This window comes from Crocodylus siamensis, chromosome 3 (genome assembly GCF_052110815.1).
Source record: "Crocodylus siamensis isolate JL-2025a chromosome 3, ASM5211081v1, whole genome shotgun sequence".
Lineage (NCBI taxonomy): Eukaryota > Metazoa > Chordata > Crocodylia > Crocodylidae > Crocodylus > Crocodylus siamensis.
In genome coordinates, this window is record NC_143397.1 from 220,371,804 (window position 1) to 220,392,268 (window position 20,465).

Below are 20,465 nucleotides of genomic sequence, written 5' to 3' on the forward strand. Positions count from 1 at the left end.
GGGAGGCACAGATTGCTTGCTTGCATGCATGCATACACTCATACTCACTCACACCCAGAATATAGAAAAATATCACAGTGGAAGACGACAGACGGGTATTTACGGAAGAGCAAGGCACAGATAATATATTAAGACACAGGAACACACAAATAATTTCATTCACAGCACAACACCAGATAGGACAGGAAAGATCAATATGAAGCATGCTGGAAAGGCAGGTGCCAGGTCTTCTGGCAGGGGAGGGAGAGGGGGCAAAGAGAGAGCTGGAGCTGCAAGCCGCCCCCATCCCAAACACAGACGCATTCTATTCCCGAGCAGCCGTGACATCGGTGCTGCCAGTGGAAGCCAGGTGGTGGGAGCAGAGGCTGCACCTAATGTCCCTGCACCTGCACCACCTCTGCTCAGTGCAGAAGTGGGCACCAGCAGTGGAATCACTGCCTCTTCCACGCCAATATCAGCTCTCAGTGTGAGCCTCCCACTGCCAGAGGAGGAGCTGGAGCTAGAACCAGGGATGCTGAGCACGCTGGCTCTGGCAATTCTGGGGACTGAGGGGGAATCGGAGTTAGTGCTCCACATCCCTCACATTTCCCCTAGACCCAGGTCTCCTCTGGAAAACAGCACCTTGGAGGAGGCTGAGGTTGTGGAGGCAAGTGGCTCAGCTGAGGCAGCTCCTCCTGCTGTTCAGCCTCAGCCTGCTGAGAAGGGGAAAAGGCAGGATCCTCACCCTCAACCCAGAAGCAGGGAAGTAGTATAGTGTGGGATCATTTTCAGGTGGCAGATGATCCCAAGTTTGCCATCTGCCAGCACTGCCGAAGGCACATGAGCCGTGGCAAGGAGTTGAGACACTTCTCCACCACGGCCATGCTGCTGTATCTGAGGAGGCACCACCCCCTTGTCCTTCTTCCTGCTGCTAAGCCTGGTACCAGTGCAAGTGTGCCAAAAGGGGAGTCCCCTGCTCACTCCAAAGCCCCCTTCCCCCCAAAGCAGAGGCAGGCCACCCTGGATCAGTTGGGGAAAGATGGACAGAAAGCGGGGTGAGTTCCCAAGGTGTGCAAGATCACCCAGAGCATTGGGGAGATGCTTGCTCTGGATAGCCAGCCCTTCTCCCTAGTTGAGTGACCAGGGTTCAGGTAGTTTGTAGCACTTCTGGCCCCATTTTACAAAGTGCCTGCACACACCACCTTTAGCAAGGCAGCGGTGCCCTCCCTGTATCAGGCATGCAGGGAGTACTTGAGAGAGGAGCTGCACAAGGCAGGGCCGCAGGTAGCCTTGCACTTCACCTCTGACATCTGGAGCAGCCAGGGTGGTGATCACATCTACCTCTCCCTCATGGGGCACTGGTGCAATCAGTCAGGCTGTCGGTGGGCTCTACTGCAAGCCAAGGTGCTGGATGAGTCCCACTCGGCAAGGGAGATCATGGGGGGCCATGAACCGCATGGTGCAGGGGTGGCTTATTGGGCAAGCCGAGCTCACCCGCGGGTTCATGGTCCCCAACAATGGGGCCAATATGGTGAAGGCTGTCCATGATGCCAACTTCGTTGGCATTCGCTGTGTGACACACAGGCTGCACCTAATAGTGAGGGATGCCTTGGAGGGGGACAGACCTGCCAGTGATGGCATTGCCACCAGTACTGCTACAAGCCAGCTGATTTTGAAATGCAGGAAGGTGACAGGCTACTTCCACCGCAGTATGAAGGGGGAGCAAGATGCTGTGGGAGAAACAGGCAGAGCTCAGCATCCTGCAGCACAGAATCATGCAGGATGTGGAGACTTGGTGGAACTCCACATACCTGATGCTCCAGAGGCTGGTGGAGTAACAGAAGGCCATCCATGAGATGGCCTTGTTTGGGGAGATAGGGATCAGCACCCCCCTGAACAGAGCTGAGTGGGGTACCATCTCCCAGATGTTGGTAGTCCTCAAGCCCTTCCTCGAGGCCATCAAGACCCTTAGCACTGGCAATGCCCTCCTCAGCCAGGTGATCCCCCTAGTGAGGGAACTGGAAAACCAAATGGAGAAGTTCCAGGGGATCGATGTTCCTGGCTGGGGCAGGCCGCTGTCACCAGACGTGCAGGCACTGGTGAGGTGGCTGAAGGAGGGCATCAGGAGATGGGTGGATCCCTTGCGGTCCAGTACAGTCCGCATGATGGTGGGCATGTGCGACCCGAGGGTGAAGGGGTCGAGCAGCTGGTGTTCCTAGAGCAGCTGGTGTTCCTAAAGTTACTTGGCTTTTAAGAAGTACCTGCAGTTGGTCCTGGATGGAAGGAATAGTAAAGAAGCCAGAGGCTGGCCTGGCCCGCAGTGCAGGCAAGAAAGCCAGTCAGTGAAAATGGAAATGGAGGTGTCAGGGGGTGAGGGACAGGCTGGGGTGGGGGGTAGGGAGAAAAGGGGGATGTAACAGTGCAGGTAAAAGTGCAGAGGCGCCTGGAGTGTCAGATGTCCAGCAGATAACAGTGTGCCAGAACTCTGCTGTGTATACTGAGTCCATGAGTTTCTGTACCTACTACCTGGGAGGCTGATGAAGTGCAGTTCATAGGCTCAGCTCTGAAAAATGGTTTGCATTGTAATTTGTTCTTTCTCAGGATCAGGCCTGAGAGACTGGAGGCAGAGTGTTTTTTGGTGAGGAATGTGCCCCCACAAGTAGTTGGGTTTTGTTGTCTTTGATAGATTCTGGTGTGCAGTTTGTGGGGGTACCGGAGATAGTTGGCAGGTTTTGTGTATTGAGCTGTAGGAAGGTGGCTTCAGTTCTGGTGATGAAGTTAGGTGCTTGTTTGAATGTACAAACCACTTGGCAGGCTTCATGCTCTTAGCAGAGGCTACCATCCCTGCAAGTTGCATCCAAATCATACAAAAAACAACAAAGTTGTACATCTTCCATTGATTCCCCATTATACCCTATGGCCAGATCTCTGAGGCGGCTCTGAAGCTTCGGAGCCGCTTCAGTTGGATTGAGGCGGAAACCCGGTCTGGAGCTCTGGATCAGATCAGATCAGATCGCACCATCCAAAGCGCCGGATCCGAAGCTGGATCAGATCGCTGCTGACTCACGCAGCCCTACTAATTAGCACATTCCAGCTGTCTCTGTGTCATGTTTATTCAGTATCCCTGCATTTCAAAATGGCAGTGGGAGCTCTTCAACTAAAGCGCTTTTGAAGTAGGGGACACTGAATACATGTGATGCTGTGGGCACTTTAATTAAAGTGGCTCTCAGAGCTGATCTAATGAAAGTGCCTCCCACCCCACAGCCTGGAGAACGTGTATAGATGCCCTGCAAGTCAGTCTTAAATCACGTTGACTGAGCAGTGCCAGGAGATGGTGCGCTTGAATTCATATAGTCTGTCTCCCTGAACTTCCTATCACAAACTAAGCAGGGGCAGAAATGACATTAGGCATAACTTTGAGGAAGAATTTTGCTGCTGCTGCTGATTCAATACGTGGCATTATTTCATTTGAGTTTGTTCTGCACCAGTGTTCAGCACAGTGATGAGGAGAATCAGCAGCCAATCGGAGTGCCCTACGCAGACAGGGACAGACAGTGGGGCCTGAGGGGCCAGAGGGGAGGCAGAGGGGGACAATGAGGACCAGAGCACCCTGGCCTTCCCCACCTCCCCCCATCTGCTCCTTGGAGCCAGGGGCTGGCACCCCTCCCCCCCCATAACAATAGCTGGCAGGAAATGGGAGGGGGAGAACAGCCCCAAACCCGACCCCAGCCCGGAGCAGTGCAGGTGGGTGGGGAACAGCCCAGGCCCTGGCCCCAGCCCAAAGAGGCGGGGAGCAGGCCTGGCCCCAACCTACAGTAGCAGGGGAAGGTGGGGAACGGCCCTGGCCCCCAGCCCAAAGCAGCAGTGGGGGAGGTGGGGAGCAGCCCAGGCCCCAGCTCTGGTCTGAGAGGGGAAGGGACAAAGGCCTCTGTCCCATCCTGTCCTGTCCCCCTCCTCCCCCCAGTCATTCTTGATGGGCAGTTGACTAGTATAATATTAAAAGCCTATGGTGCTTGAGATTTCATTGGATTTAAAAAAAAGAAATACTGTGTGCACATAAAGAAAATGGCCCTTTATGTAAGATAACGGTCACTGCAAATGGATGGCAGTGATATAGCCCAGATGCAGTTACAGATTAACTGAAGCATAACAGAAACTATAAAGAAAAGAAGGAAGCCATTTCAGGTGTTTGTACAACCATTAAAGATTTAACAAGAAACGGCATTCTACATCATATTATGTAACAGCACACATGATAGCAGTAATCCTGTAACATATCACTCCAATTAAATGATTCAGCCATCCCAGTACCTAATTACTTACAGGCTGTTTTTAAGTCCTTGTGTTGGTTGAGCATGAGCAGGATATAAATATGTAATAATGAAGAGGGCTACATGGATTAGGTATGAGTAGTAATTAGAGTTAAGCAAAATCTGTCACCTAAATACTTGCCAAGAGGCTTATGGTCAAGTACAGCCGTTGGAAAAAAGAAAAGAACAAAAAAACCAAAACAAACCCAGTCTGGATGTGAGATGGGTTGCGGAAGTACATTTTCAAGTGACCCTTTGCCGGAAGCAGACAGGCAAGATGTCGCTGAGGAGGCTGAATAGTCACATATGCACGTTCCTTTCTTAAGCATACAGCAATCAGTTCCTTCATACCCGCTGGCAGTTCAGCATGGCAGGCAAAGAAACCAAGGGGACCATGGCATGCTTCACTTCAGGCTTCAATGGCATTCTCTATCTCCTCTGCGTATACAGAGTAAGCACAAAATTATCCTGGCAATTTCTGTAAGGGTGTTCAGGGGGGACTAGGGAAATAGCTTCCTGAATCCAAGTTTCCTCCTACACAAGAATGTCCATCACCTGACCCTAAAAATATTGCTGCCCCCTTGTAATATATATGCTTAAGGCTGTGCCTAGAACGTTGAGGAAATTGTGTTTTATTTCTTGTGACACGCATCCATAAGCCTTGTGGTATTTTCTGAACATTAACCTTATAGTGGCTAGAACAACTGGTTACTTTTGTCAAAGATAAACAAACATAGCAGCTCTCATCTGCACAGGAGACTTTGCACAGTTCAGGCCTCCTCACTCATTTCTTTGGTTATAAATTATCTTTAAGCTGTGCTGCTTCCAGTTCATCTGTAATCATTCTAGCATGGTTTCTAATGGAAATGCATACATATAAACATTAAAATGTTTCCTGTCCATGTTGTGAAGAAAGTTTCTTGGAATTTACTTGATAGATAACACATTGTGAAACACATAAACAAATAGTTATTAACCAGTGATATTCAGACAACCTTTTTCAAAACAAATTTATGTTTGAATGAAAAAAAGAAACATTTATTTTTTATCAAGAAATGTAACTTAGCTCTGAAGACAAGCTTCAGACCCATGACCAATTTAGTAGGAAATGTGAATGTTTTATTTTTGGAACAAATGCCTCCCTTTAAAGATTTGTTTTAAACTCTCTGGAGGCAATCACTCTCTGGCCATAATTTAACTTATCTGTTCTTTGAGACTTTTCTTGCCCTGGGCTCAAACTCCCTCAGATAAAGTGACCCAGTTTCTTTTTCTTTTTGTTGGGATGAGAAGGATGCAAGAGACTGCAATGAAGTATTTGTTGTGCATGCATTATTATGAGGAATAAGTCTTTTGTACCTGTGGATATATTAGGAGCTTCATCCAATATCACACAATTGTTCAATAAGTGTACGGCATTTCAGTCCTTTTGTATATCTTGAGCTGAACTTATCCAACAGCATCTTGGGGATATCAATCCCATGATCAGTGTCTAATAGGTGCTCTTCTTCATAGCACTGCAGTTACTGATTTACTCAAATAAAAGACAAGGTTTTTTTATCCAATCAGCATTGGGGGGGAGCCCCCATCTTACATTTGTATACAATTAAAATTGATTAAATATATTGTCTATCAATAAACTGCTACCAAAAGCAGCATGTGCTCAGAGTTAGAAACAAACTATGAAGTCAATTAAATGCAGCCAACTGAACATGACTATAAAACACATGAATCATATGGGGTAAACATACTCTTTTGGGCAAAAATAAATCACACCCCCCGCCATTTGAATCTGTCTCATGACTGATGTGGTTCACTCAAGAGTCCAAACAATATCTTTACAATTAGACCACTCTCATTCCCGTTATAATAACAGCACCCACATATCCGTATCCCTGTCACCATCATCTTTAGCCGTCACAATCACACAGATGACCACCTTTAGTACCTGTCCTCCCTCCCATCTTCCTTCCCATTTTCATCAATTTTTTATGATCCTTCAGGACCTCCAGCCCTACCTTCCCTACTTTATACCTCTGCATGAATCCTTTCATCCTGACGTAAAGAATTGGCGGTTGCCACACCCAGCTGCGTGACATGAGGTGGTACACGCTACTTTCCCCTCTTTCTCCAATACTGCCTTGTATATCGTGCTTACATATTTTGCATATATGAACAATCCCAAGTCTGGCAGCCCCATCACTCTTCCTTTTGTACAGTTAATCTCTAGCCAATCATTCTCTTTTGGCATTTGAAAAGAACACATATTTCCCTCTGTATTTTTGCTAACTGCTACCACGTTTGTGGGAATATATTTCCTGTATATAGAATATTCAGCAGTAACACAGCCTTAAACGCTGCCACTTTTCCAGCAAAAGGCAGTGTCCTTCTGGACCATAACCAAAGTATTTGCAGTAGCTTTGCCATCACCTTTTCCTATGCCGTATTACCTTTTCCTTTTGTGCCCATCAGGACCCCTAGCACTCTTATTTCTCTCTCTTTAATTGAAGGCCCAAATTCTCCAAGTCCCTCTAGATGCCGTGCATCCACAGGTGCATCTCAAGTAGGGCCAAGGAGGTGATCCTCCCCCTCTATGCGATGCTGGTCAGGCCACAGCTGGAGTACTGCGTCCAGTTCTGTGTGTACCACTTCAGGAGGGATGTGGACAACACGGAGAGGGTCCAGAGGAGGCCACCCGCATGATCCAGGGACAACAGGGCAGACCCTACAATGAAAGACTGTGGAACCTAAACCTGTTCAGCCTTCACAAGAGAAGGCTGAGGGGGACCTGGTGACCGTCTATAAACTCATTAGGGGGGACCAGAAGGGTTTGGGAGAGACCTTGTTTCCCCGAGCGCCCCCTGGCATAACAAGGAATAATGGCCACAAGTTGTTGGAGAGTAGGTTTAGATTAGACATCCGCAAAAACTACTTCACAATTAGGGCGGCTAGGAGCTGGAACCAACTTCCAAGGGAGGTGGTGCTGGCTCCTACCCTGGGGGTCTTTAAGAAGAGGCTTGATGCCTACCTGGCTGGACTCATTTGAGTCCAGTTTTTCTCCCGCCCAGGCGGGGGGTCGGACTTGAAGATCTACAAGTCCCTTCCGACCCTACTTCTATGATTTTATGAGTTCCCCACTCCCATTATGATAATTTTTTATGTATTCAGGTTAGCTCCCATTGCTTCTCCATATTCTGATGTATGCTTTAGCACCCTTTCCACTGAAGGTCTCTCTCTAACTGCTACATTGTGTCATCCATGTATAGTATGACTTTTATCTCAGCCCCTCCCGATATCTCTACTTATGACCTTGTCTTTTCTTATTCTTCGTGGTAGTGGTTCCATGCTGCGTACAAATAGTAGTGGCAACAGGGGTCATCCTTGTCTCACCCCCATATGGATTTTAAAGCCCCCACTTAGATGCACGTTAATTTGGACCTGACTCTTTGCTTCTCTATACAATAACCTTATCCAACATATACATTTTTCTGGGAACCCCATTTTTCCTAGCACCTTGAATATATAATCATGATCCACTCTCATATGCTTTTTATAAATAAAGGTTTGCTATAACTGTGTTTGTTTTCCTCTCTTAGACATGGGACAGTGCATCTTTGATCATCACTCTGATCACTTCAGAGATCCTTCTGCCTGGTACTGTGTGTACTTGGTCTTCATGTATTATTGTCTGGAGGTTTTTCCTAATCCTCAAAGCCAGCATCATGGCCATTAACTTATAGTCCTTATTAAAAAGTGTAATCATTCTCCAATTTTTCAGGAGTTCCTTCTCCTCTTTCTTGAAGAGTAAGATCACAACACCTCTTGTAAAATCTTTCCCTGCCTCTCCTGTTTCTGCTATTTCTTCAGATACTTCCAGTGTATCCTTTCCTACCCATATCCAAAATTTCTTGTAAAATTCACTAGGTAATCCATCTGTTCCTGGTGATTTCCGTGTTTTAAATGTTTTTAAACACTTCTCTGCTTCCCTTAAGCTTATCTTTTCTTCCACCTTCTTTGCTTCCTCCTCCTCTATTTTCTCTTCAATCTCTTACAAGAAATCCTTCATCATTTGTCTGTTTCCTTTTTCTGATGTAGCTCTTCTTAAAATCTCCGTGTCACCTCCAACACCTTCTGCTTTTTCACCTGTGTACCCCCTTCTTCCCACACTGCTTCAAGCTCTCCTTTTGCTGCCTTCACTCTGGCCAAAAAGTATCAGGACCACTCTTTGTTTTCTCTCACCCAAGGTGCTTGTGCTAAGAAAATTTTCTCTTATGTCTTCCTTTTAAACCAGGTTTCTAACTCTTGCCTTGTTTCTTTTAGCTTTGCTTGTACCTGTCTCCCTCCTGTAAGTTTCTATAGCAGTTCCTGCATCTTTCTTTGTAGTTCTCTTAGCTATTTTGTCCTTTTCTCTACGCATCTTCAGTCTTTGTCCCTGAAGAAATTTCCTGTCCTCTTCATTACCAGCATCCACCATTTCCTGGTACTCCCAAAATATTTCTTCAGTGTTCACCAACCCTGATACTGTCTTGTGTACTCTTGACATATCCCTTCATCTTGTAACAGCTGAACATTTAACTTCCATAGTCCCTTCCATCTCATGGGGCTCTTCCCAAGACTCACATCCACCTTCAGCATCAGGTGATCACTAAACACCACATGTATGGTTTCTTTCTTCCTTATCCCTAATTCTTTTAATACAAGCACAAAGTCAATTCTGGATTCTTTCCACTGGGGTCTGTTCCAGTGAAAATTTTCTCCCTTGCCCACATATCTCTTAGCAACTCTTCTTTTATTATATTTGTTAAGTCTGGACAAGCTGCCTATACCTCCATTTCCTCCTTCCCCTGTTCTGTCACCCACTTTGATTATACAGTTGAAATTTCCTGCTATTATGTGCAGTCTTCCTCCAACCACATAAACTGCTAAGTTTTTAAGCCATGTAGTCCTTCCTTCTCTCTCTGGTGGTCCATCTACATTGAACATTTCTAATTGTATTCCCTTGACTGATAGCATCATTTGTTGCAATCTGCCACTGGTGATTTCTTCTCAGCTCTGGGTTCTTGAATAATATTGTGACCCCTGCCACTTTGTTCTCATTTGTCCCTGACCATCAAGATGGTCCCCATCTCCACCTTTTCTCAAACTGTTTAGAATCCCTCACCCCTCATATACCACATACTTGTAGGCAGATTATGTCTGCCCTTACTTGGTTCAACACTGGTTCAATCTGTTCCCATCTTTTCCTTGTTAAGATTTCACAGATTTCATAGACATTAGGGCTGGAGGGACCTCGGAAGATCATTGGTCCAGCTCCCTGCCCCAGGGGCAGGAAGTCAGCTAGGGTCAAAGGATCCCAGCAAAATAAGCATCCAAATATTTCTTAAAAGAGTCCAGAGTAGGTGCGTGCACCACCTCTGGAGGGAGTCTATTCCATGCCTTGGGGGCTCAGCCAGTAAAGAAGTTTTTCCTTATGTCCAGCCTAAAATGGTGTTGGAGGAGTTTGTAATCATTTGACCTTGTCATCCTCTGGGGCGCTCTCATGAACAGGTGTTCCCCCAGATCCTGATGTACACCCCTTATATACTTATAGGCTGCCACTGGGTAACCCTTAAGCCTGCACTTTTCCAGGCTGAAGAGTCCCATGGATCTTAGCCTTTCTTCATAAGACCTAATCTCTTGCCCTCTGATCAGGTGCGTGGCTTTCCTGTGGACTTTCTCAAGCTTCTCCACATCCCCCTTGAATTGTGGAGCCCAGAATTGGATGCAGTACTCCAGCTGCGGCCTCACCAAGGCCAACTACAGCGGGAGGATGACATACTGAGATTTACTTGAGAAGCATCTATGGATGCGAGGCAGAGTAAGAGCCCCCTGACATTAAGCAAAACTATTGCCAGTGCCATTTATGTTTGTTTCAAAATGTGTGTGCCTGTCCCTTTAAGGTTTTTCCATGCTGGCTTTGAGTTAAGAGTGCCTATCCCTTTAAGGTTCATCTGTGCTACTGCTTAAGGTGGTTGACTCCTCCCTCACTCACAGTCCTGTAGCCTTTGCAAACTGCTGGATTGCTTTGACATTTAGGAAGGCTTACATATCCCTGCTTCTCCACCGCTTCCCATCTTCTGGTGTCTACTCTGGATTGAAGCCCAGAGGTGACAGTGGCAGGAAACTGCTCTCTGGGCCTTCCTATGACTCGCCTCCTTTATTACCAGGTTTCTTCTTTGTCGTCTTCAGCCCCTGCATTTTCTTTCTTTTCCTAGCCCGTCTCTCTGTTCTCTCTTTTGCTCCATCTCCGCTTCTGTTGTTTGTAGGGTGTCTTCTTTCTTCCCACTCCCACCTCCATGTCTGAGCTGTTTGCTGTTCCCGCCTTCCCTGCCATTCCATCTCCTATCTCCTGTCTTCTCTGAGGCTGCTCAGTCACAGAAATTTCACTCTCCTCCTTCTCTGTTTCACCCTCCTGTTGGATTTCTTTCATCATTTCTACCTCAGTGGTCCAACCCCTCTACTCCTCTGCTCTCCTTCTCCAGGTTTTTCTGTTCCTCAGAAAATTTGACTATATTTGCAAACGCTTTGGGGCCCTATGATTCAAATATCCCTCTCCCTTACAAATAATGCATTTTAGAGACTCCTGGCACTGCTGCTCTATGCCCCGTCCTTTCACATCTGTAGCCCTATCTTTCAGTGTTTGCTGCACTGTTTTGGTTGCCATGGTACTTCTGTAAGACCCTGGTATGCCCCGATCTGGATCACGGGTAGGAGGTGCAGCACGCCAGATGAGCTCCATTCATCTGCTTGTAACACTACTCATACCCTCCAAGACCCCATCCATATGCCATATTTGTCCCTTACTTTCTCTGCTGATATGACCCTTTGGATGTACTTTTCCATCCATCTTTCTGTGTCTTCTGCCTCTAGTAAATCTGTGTACATTCAACCTATAATCATTCTTTCTTTCAACTTTTCCCCTGCTATGAACTTTTCTCCTTCTTAATTCCCCTCTCCCATGTTTCTCTGCATCTTTCTTCTGAAAGTTCTCATACCCTTCTTCATCCTAGTAAGTCAGTTCCCAAGTCTTTCAGTTCAAGAAAGCAATCAGGTTGTGAGATGCTCCACCTGCACCTCCAAAATCTCAAACAGTACCTTTTCCAGGAAATCATATCTGTACATCATCAATCCTGTGTGCCTCCCATCACCAGTTTAAAGTTGCCTTTCTCCACAGCCTCCATTTCTCTCTAGCTTCTTTCGATGCCTCTTCCATGTTTTTCCGACCGTGCGATTCCTGATGGGCCAGCCTGCCATTGTGCTTCTGCCATCCTCTGCTTCTCACCTGATGTACCTTCTCCTGCTGCTCCTGTCTTCCTTCTGGTGTCATTACTTTCATCATTGCTGTCTCTGCCATTGCTCCTGGCCGTCACCTTCTTTCTTCCTTTATTCTCCTCCTTTGTCTTCTCTCCATCTTTCTCTAAATATTCTTTTCCACTCAACTCATTTTTCCACTTCATGCTTACTTGCCATCACTGCCATTGCTTTGAGTCTGTCTCCTCTACTCCTTACACCCTGATGCTCCATTGATCCTTTGTTCTGCCTCTTAAGGCATAGAACAGACTTTCGGTGCTAATGGGAACCTTTTTCTGTTTTTTTGCACCAGTCCTGAAAGCACTGCAATACCAGGTCAATGCGTGGAGTGGATGGAACAAGCTCCAGTTCCACCACCCAACACCAAAAAAAAATCTGCTCAATATAGACCTCCTATGGAGGACATATCAGAGACAATCATCTGCCCTGGGGAGCCTGCCCACCTGGGCGATCATTACGTTGCCCCTCACTACACTTGATCTGGGCCAAAAGGCTGAGAAGAACCTACCACAAGGATACATTAGTGAAATCCATCTGAATAAAATATATGCTGCTGCCCATTGCACACAGACCCATCATTGCTGACTCTTTTTCAAGTCATGGTGAGCTACCACAGTGAATACATTTCTACTTCCTCGTCACTCCCACAGCTGAGCTGTGCCTTTCTTTTCCATTTCTAATCATTCCTGTTTCTTCACCAGCCTTAAATATCTGGCAAACATCATCAAACGCCACCCCCCCCCCAGAAAGTTCACCCAGAATCCCTCTGTTGCTCCTTCTCTCAGCCTGTTGCATACAATTACTGTGGCCCTATGAGGTGAAGCCAGACCAGGTTCCAGTCATGCCAGGACTTGTGACAAGAATGCCAGGTTCCAGCCATGAGTGGGGAGCTAATTAGCACATGGATCCTCTGGAGCGCACATTCATATTGACTAGTGTCGAGCTGTGGGGTCACCATGACTTGAAACACTGTTGGCTCTGCTGAGGCCCATCCCAGTAAATTATATAGTGAATCATAGCCTTTTGGTTTTGTATTAATATCATGTATAGCTTGTACTATATATAAGTAAGCGTAAAAATATGCTTAAAAGTGTGTTTATGTAGTACCTGTGTTAAAACTTGCAGCAGTTTCAAAAAGAAACAGTGCCTCAATTCTGGATGAACTAAATTTATGGGTACCTGTAATAATTTACCTATATGCAAATTTTGCCCCTCTCTTCCATATGTTCTGGGAGAGCAGGATCTGACAGTAAGGAGTGAGGAAAGAATTTGGGTGGGGGCTGCGGCAAAGGGACTACCTGACCCCCTAGATTTATTTTCTCTGCCGTAGCTGTGAGAGGGGCACAAAATCAAGACAAATCTCCTATAATCAGATTCTATACCTGAAAAATTTTAACAAATTTATAAATCTTCCATTCATACAATCTTAATTATTTGTGGGGGAGGGTCATCTTATAACGGTCATTTTATACTTGGGTAAATGTTATTTTCCCCATTTTTCGCTTCGCACTTTCCATTTTCCTGAAAAACTACAATTCATTAGTTCATATCCTTTCTTTCCACATGGTTTGTTCAGGATTAAGTTTGTTGTTTGTAGGGCTTTCTGTCAATTCTCTAAAATAATATGACTACTACTACTACTAATAGTAATAATAATAAGCTATTGTCTTAAGAGTTTCAAATTCTCTAGCCACTTCCTATTTCTCAGTAATTCAAGATTTCTCCTATAAGGATATCCAGGTTTTCATATTTACTAAGAGATAAAGGTACTAAAGAGGTAAAGTGTTCAGTGTGGGTACAGGACTAGTCCCAAAACTGTTAAAATCTGCTGCCTAAATTTTCGTAAGTGACTAATGATTTAGGAGCCTTAGTTTCTCACTGCCTTACAGATCCCTGCAAGGCAATGGTTCTCAACCTTTTAGGACTCGATGCACCCCTCAAAAAATTTCTAGCCTTTATTTTTCAGTTTTTCTTGACTATGGAAAAATAATAGAGCAATTATTTTATTGCAAAGAACTCAAATAAACCAAAGGAGTTCAGATCTCTGAGTTTATCTTGTGAATGATGTTGGCCCATGTAATAGTACTAACATTGCATTGCACCTTGCAGCACTCTTGAAAGAATCTCAAGGCACCCCAGGATGCCACAGCACCCTAATCAAGAATCACTGATTTAAGTGCTTACAAATTAAACCGTCAAAGAGAGACTTTTGAAAATGTGGTCCTGTATAAGACTAATATTTATACAGGCAAGCTCTTCATATTTTGTATAGGAAAGTTCATTTGTGGTATACTAGTATGCTGCTTTCTTTTCATGCAAGGTTATTAATGTATCTCTGATACTGAAGTACAGGAACATTCCTGTAGGAGCGTGTGGTGGGGACTGCCTCTCTTGTCCCAGTCTACCAGGTCTCTTCCTCCACTTCCCTTCATTCTCTCCTGCCATGCCTTGTTGTTAAGAAAATTAAAGGGAGGTTAGTTGTGTAGAGAAGAGCAGAGATCCTTCTGACTGAAGGGCATCCTCTTTGCAGGGCTCTTTCCACCATTACACCCTGTTCCTTACCACTCCTGGCAGGGTGCCTAGAGTTGTAGCCTTACCTTGGGGATTCTGAACCCCTTTGTCAGCACTTGCCACTCAGTCTGCAGCCCCAAGCCTTTCTTAGAGTACCTCGATTAATTCTGTCCAGTTGGTAAGGCTGGTCACCAGCTATTTGATTAACCTATGCCATGGAAGTGCAATCAAACATCAGTCGAGTTCACTGTCTCCCATGGTTCATGGCATATCAACTACTTATCAATGAATTCAGCAGTCCCTTTTTTGTATAACAGAAGATCAACTGGTTATCCCCAAATACCCCTGTTTCCCTTTATCCACAAGAGCTTAATTAATTATTAGTGAAATCACCAGGCTCTCTTTGATTCACAAAAGATCAATTAATTATCAATGAATTCCTCAGTTAATTTTCAATGAATTCCACAGACCTACCCAATCTGTGGTTGAACAATTAAACATCAATGAGTTAATCAGCCTCCCTTGATTCGCCAAAGATCAGTTAGTTATCCCTGAATTTATCAATTTTTACCCTTCATATTAATTACATTAACGTCCAGTTCTCTCTCTCAAGTTGATGCATGTGGTGCAAAACTTGTAGGATCCTTCCATCATTTTACCAACACTCTGACACCTTGCGTTCTAAATTTGTTACCTCCCTAGGAGCAGCACATTCCTGTCAACCAGTTGAGTTCCCTTTCAGTCACCCAGTGTCACTACATTGGTGTGATCCTGAGCTTTCCCCATCTCCCGGGCAATCTCACTGGATTCTCATGCTGCAGCTGAGAGTCCCGGTTCTGTATGTCTATGCAGTGTGCGCAACATTCCCAGCCCACTGTGCATTCCCCACTCTGGAGGTAACTGTGTGTGCCAACTCCTTTCTAGTCTGCTAGAATTCCCATGGACCAATGAGGGCTCGCTTGCCCTGCACATGACCATGTGCCGCCGGGATCTTGCTCATTTGCCCTGGACCACACATGGACCTCTCCTCCAGCCACTCTGGTGGCTGCTCAACCCAGCTTCTTTGGGGTAAGCTTGATCCCCGCCTCTGCCCCAACAGCACTTATTGACCAGAACAGGAACCAGAGCTGGTTCCCTGTTACAGTTCCATTTAAGCATATAGTCCTAGGACTGAAAAAAGCTATACAGTAGCACAGAGTATGCATTTTTCTAAACATGCTGTAAACAATACTCATTCAGAGAACAGCAGCACTATCTACCTAATGAGCATGTTTCCAGCATTGTCAGTTATCTGCTACCACCAGCCCCAAAATTGACTAGTTCCTTTTCAGGACAATAGTAAATTTTGGTGCTACTATTAGAAGCTCTGAAAATGAGGGGAGATAGAAGCCATAAAATGGACAAGCTCTCATCATTCTGAAGGCTTCTAAGAGTAGCCCCTGGACACCTTTACTGTTTCTGGGGCAGTTAAAAGGAGTACAGTTTGTTACAAAGTAGACAGTTAGTGGGTGTATCTACATGTGCGCTTTACTGCAGAATAGACTAATTAACTCTTCAGTAAAGCATCACTGTCTACATGTGCAGCAGTATTAGGGTGCAGTAAACTAATTTACTCCTTCACAGGATAGTACTGTTGGGGACAGTACTATCTTATGGCAAGGGTACTTTACTGTGCTGAAACATATGTGTAGATGGAGACCAGGATCGTAATTTGCACCCAGCCAGGCCAGCCAGCTAGTGGCCTGCTTAGCCCTGCCTCAGATTGCTGCTCCCCCAGGCACACACATAGACACTGCACCCAGGAGCAGTTTATTCTGGCTCAAACTGTACCGGAGTTTGTGTTGCATTAGTTTCACATATAGATACACCCAGTTCTAGATATTATGCAGTTAACTGGAGTACAGGTATATTGCAAACAGACAGTGAAGCTGAAAGATGCTGCACTCATAAGTGTTTTATGCACTTACCTGATATTCAGCTAAGATACTTGTTACAATATAAACAATAGGCAAGAAATTGGGATTGGTATTGTATTATGCCAGGGATGCTCAAACTCCAGGCCATGGGTCAGAACCAGTCCCTGGCGCTGTGTCTTCTGACCCATGGGGCTCCCAGTGGGCCATGTCCAGTGTGTGGGGCTAGGTAGAGGTGGCATGGGACCCCCCAGAGCCCAATCCTTGCATATAGAACCAGGCAGAAGTGGCATGGGGTCCCTGGAGCCTGATCCTCGCACATGAGACTGGGGAAAGTTGTCACAGGGTCACCAGAGCCTGATACCAGTGGACAGAGGAGAAATCGGGCCTCAGGGCCCAATCCTGGTGCATGGGGTCCAAGCCAGCCCATGGACTGGCCCTGCACCCTTTATCTGGCCCACCCATGGGATCAAAAAGTTGAGGACCCTGGTATTATGCAATTAGGCTTATAAGTAGAGTTAGCTGTATTATCATGTGCTCAGCATTGTACAAAGTTCCCAGGGATACAGCTACCACGTGGTGATTAGTGTAAATAGTGGTTCTTAACCTTTTTGGACTTGAGACACTCCTAAGAAGACTCAACATACATCTTGGAAAATGTGCGCTCTTAGCTTTCACTCTTTTTTGGTCTACAGAAAAATAAGAGAGTAGTTTTTTTGTTGCAAAGAACTCAAGAAGACCACAATTATTGATTCCTATTTGAAATCTTTGGGTTTATCTTGTGAATCATGTTTGCAAACCTAACAGTGCTAACATTGTGTGACACCCTCAAAGGATCTCAAGGCACCCCAGGCTGCCCTGATGCTTGGTTGTGAATTGCTGATATGAAGAGTACAATCTGTTGACAAAATAGATATTTTTTTTAAATGCCATTGCAATAAAATTCTCTATTTTCAACCAGTGCTACTAACTATTACAAAATTCATGAAGATACCCAAACAAAGTCTTGTATATAGGCTTTTCCGTACCTAACTTTACATTGCCTCTGCCTCCTTACCCTCATAGAAACAGTGATTATAGACTTTGGGGAGAAAAAGCATTGCCAACTTTTCTGGAAAAAATTGCAAGGAAAGAATTACTGTCTGCTTGCACTATTCGTGACATGAAGTAATGCTTATGATAGAGCTGGTTAGTCATGCAGAAATCTTCCATTTCCCTGGGTGGTCTTAAAATGTTTGTGTAATCAAGAACACAATTATAAGAGAACTAATGGGAAAGTCCTGAGTTAGGCAGGTGGTCATTGTAATGACCTTCCCTTTAGAGCTGCTCCTGAGCTGCTGGCTTCATTGCAGCATTTGGCTCAGTGTAACTACAGTTGCTGTTAATAGCTGCTAGTTCCCCCACAGCTGTGGAAGGAAATTCTTTTGTTTCTGGCCAGATGAATGACAGGAGACCAGAGAAACATGGAATTAATTAACCTGCATATTAATAAATGTAAACTGCACCTCTCCAATGTATGCAAATTTGGCAACCAACCTGTTAAAAGTAGAGAGGGTAGCTAGTTAATCCCTCACTGAGCTATAGAATCGGTAAAGGTGAAATTTCCCTTGTAAAATGTTTGGCACAAGCATGGTGCATTATTTAATTCCTCAGATGAGGGGCTAATTTCAGCCTAACTTATCCAAGCCTAGCTACAGGAAAGGTAGGAATAAAAAATGTAAGCTTGTTCTTCATCCTTTATTTGTCAAGCAGGTTCACCTGAAAGTTCCATAGAAAAGGCTAGATTCAGTCAGAGACTCCCAACAGAAATTTGGGGTGCTGCAGAACTCATTCTAGGCTGCATGAAAGCAGCAGCAATTTCACTGGCATTGTGATGGGTATACAACACCTTTCTTTCTACATCAGGCTACTGGCTCACTTTACAGCTCCTGTGCCTTTCTGATAAAGCAAAGAGGGGGCACAGCTGCTGAGCTATTATGATTATGGTGTCTCACTACAGTTTTAGAGGTGTAAGTTTGAGTCCAATTTCAGATTCATGCCAAAGGTTGCTGCTGGTGAAACCAGCTGTGAAACCCAGTGAGTGAAATGCAGGACATGTTCCCTTTTTGGCTATAGAAACCACTACGCCTTAATCATATTAACCCTATAGGCCAGTAGGCATGAAAGGGGACTTTACCTTGACTGGAAAGGAGCAGGGTTTGCACTTTGTATGGGAGTGGTAAAAGGGATGAAAGTTCTTTTATCCTTTCTTGTGCTTCCCAGAATAGCCACACAAGGCTGCCTGATGCCATTTAAAACTTCCTGTACATTACTTGGCTACTTCAGTAATTGCTGAAGAAAAATGATCTATAACTTGCATTGTTAACAGGAAGTTTAAAGTTTGCAAGAATATAAAAAATATCCTACAAGATTGTTTTTAGCTCATAAATATGTTTCTATAATTTGGTGCCTTGTTTAAGAAATAATAAATTGTACATGTAATCCCAGAGTGCATTACACACTTTATTATAAGCTTTGTAACATCCTTTTCAGTTAGGTAAATGTTGTACTTGTTTTACACATAAACAGAAGTACAATCAGATGACTTGTCAAAACTCATCATGATTTAGTGACAAGGGCAAAACTGAAAAACAAACAAAAAAAATCATGACTCCCAATTCCATTCTTCTAATCTCTGCTCTGTCAGTTGTCACCTTTAAATATAATAAATTGATACATGTTGGGGTCCTTCAGCTAATACTTATATTGAAAAGAGCTTAGGTAGATGTGTGTACTGTGATACTCTCAAATTTAGTTCACAGCTGGAATCTTTGGCAGTGAAGTCAGGGGTCACTGTACAATAGAAATAAATAGATTCATAGATGTTAGGGTCGGAAGGGACCTCAATAGATCATCAAGTCTGACCACCTGCATTGGCAGGAAAGAGTGCTGGGTTCAGATGACCCCAGCCAGATACCCATTCCAACCTCCTCTTGAAGACCCGCAAGGTAGGGGAGAGCACCACCTCCCTTGGGAGTCCATTCCAGATTTTGGCCACTCTAACTGTGAAGAAGTTCCTCCTAATGTCCAGTCTAATTCTGCTCTCTGCTAGCTTATGGCCATTATTTCTTGTGACCCCCAGGGGCGCCTTGGTGAGTAGAGCCTCACCAATTCCCTTCTGCGCCCCCATGATGAATTTATAGGCAGCCACAAGGTCACCTCTCAACCTTCTCTTGCGGAAGCTGAAGAGGTCCAGGTGCCCTAGTCTCTCCTTGTAGGGCTTGGCCTGCAAGCCCTTAACCATACAAGTGGCCATTCTCTGGACCCTCTCCAGGTTATCCACATCCCTCTTGCAGTGAGGTGCCCAAAACTGCACGCAGTATTCCAACTGCAATCTGACCAGCGCCTGATAGAGGGGAAGTATCACCTCTTTGGTTCTGTTTGTCATGTATCTGCTGATGCACGATAAAGTTCAGTTAGTTTTTCTGGTGACTTTGTCACACTGACGACTCATGTTCACTAGGACTCCAAGATCCCTTTCCACTCCATGCTACCGAGCAGGTCGCTTCCTAGGCAGTAGGTGTGCTGGACTTTTTTTCTCCCTAGGTGCAGCACTTTGCATTTCTCCTTGTTAAACTGCATTCTATTGTTTTCTGCCCGTTTGTCCAACCTGTTCAGGTCTGCCTGTAGTTGTTCCCTGCCTGCCGATATGTCCACTTCTCCCCACAGTTTTGTATCATCCACAAACCTGGACGGAGTACACTTCATTCCCTCATCCGAGTCACTGATGAAGACACTGAAGTGTATCAGTCCAAGGACCGAGCCCGGTGGGACCCCATTGCCCACGGCGTTCCAGGTCGATACCAACCCATCCACTACCACTCTCTGGGTATGACCCTGTAGCCAATTTGCCACCCACCAGACTGTGTAATCATCCAAGTCACAGCCTCTTAATTTGTTCACCAGTATGGGGTGGGATACCGTATCGAAGGCCTTCCTGAAATCTAAGTAAATGATGTCAACCCCTACTCCTGTGTTGAGGTGTTTTGTAACCTGGTCATAAAAAGAAACAAGATTAGTCAGGCATGATCTACGTGCTATGAACCCGTGCTGGTTTCCCCTCAGCATAATTTTTCCTGCTGGGCTCTCACATATATGAGCCTTAATAATCTTTTCAAAGACTTTGCCAAGTATGGAGGTGAGACTGACTGGCCTATAGTTGCCTGGATCCTTCTTCCTCCCCTTCTTGAAAATAGGAACCACATTGGCCCTTTTCCAGTACTCCGGGATATGGCCCGTGCGCCACGAGTGCTCAGATATTCTTGCCAGTGGCTGTGCAGTGACATCAGCCAGTGCCTTCAGTACCCTTGGATGGAGCTCATCCGGTCCTGCCGACTTAAACACATCCAGTCCTTCCAAGTGACTC

At 45.3% G+C, this 20,465-nt stretch overlaps 1 protein-coding gene, 1 long non-coding RNA gene and 1 pseudogene across 3 annotated transcripts in view; 1 reads left to right on the forward strand and 2 right to left on the reverse strand.

The window, feature by feature from the left end:
• The window catches only part of LAPTM4B (lysosomal protein transmembrane 4 beta), a 104,509-nt gene that overhangs the window by 71,553 nt on the left and 12,491 nt on the right, over positions 1-20,465 (forward strand). The gene's annotated exons all lie outside the window — the stretch shown is intronic.
• Positions 1-20,465, reverse strand: part of LOC149869483 (uncharacterized) — a 52,972-nt gene that overhangs the window by 7,704 nt on the left and 24,803 nt on the right. The window contains exon 3 of one of the 2 annotated variants that reach the window (XR_016441481.1): positions 4,263-4,727. The exons of the other annotated variant lie outside the window; for it this stretch is intronic. This is a non-coding gene — a long non-coding RNA (uncharacterized LOC149869483). Of the gene's footprint in view, positions 1-4,262; positions 4,728-20,465 lie in introns of those variants that run through there. 2 annotated transcript variants of the gene reach the window in all.
• Positions 11,915-12,141, reverse strand: LOC149869484 (U2 spliceosomal RNA; annotated as a pseudogene).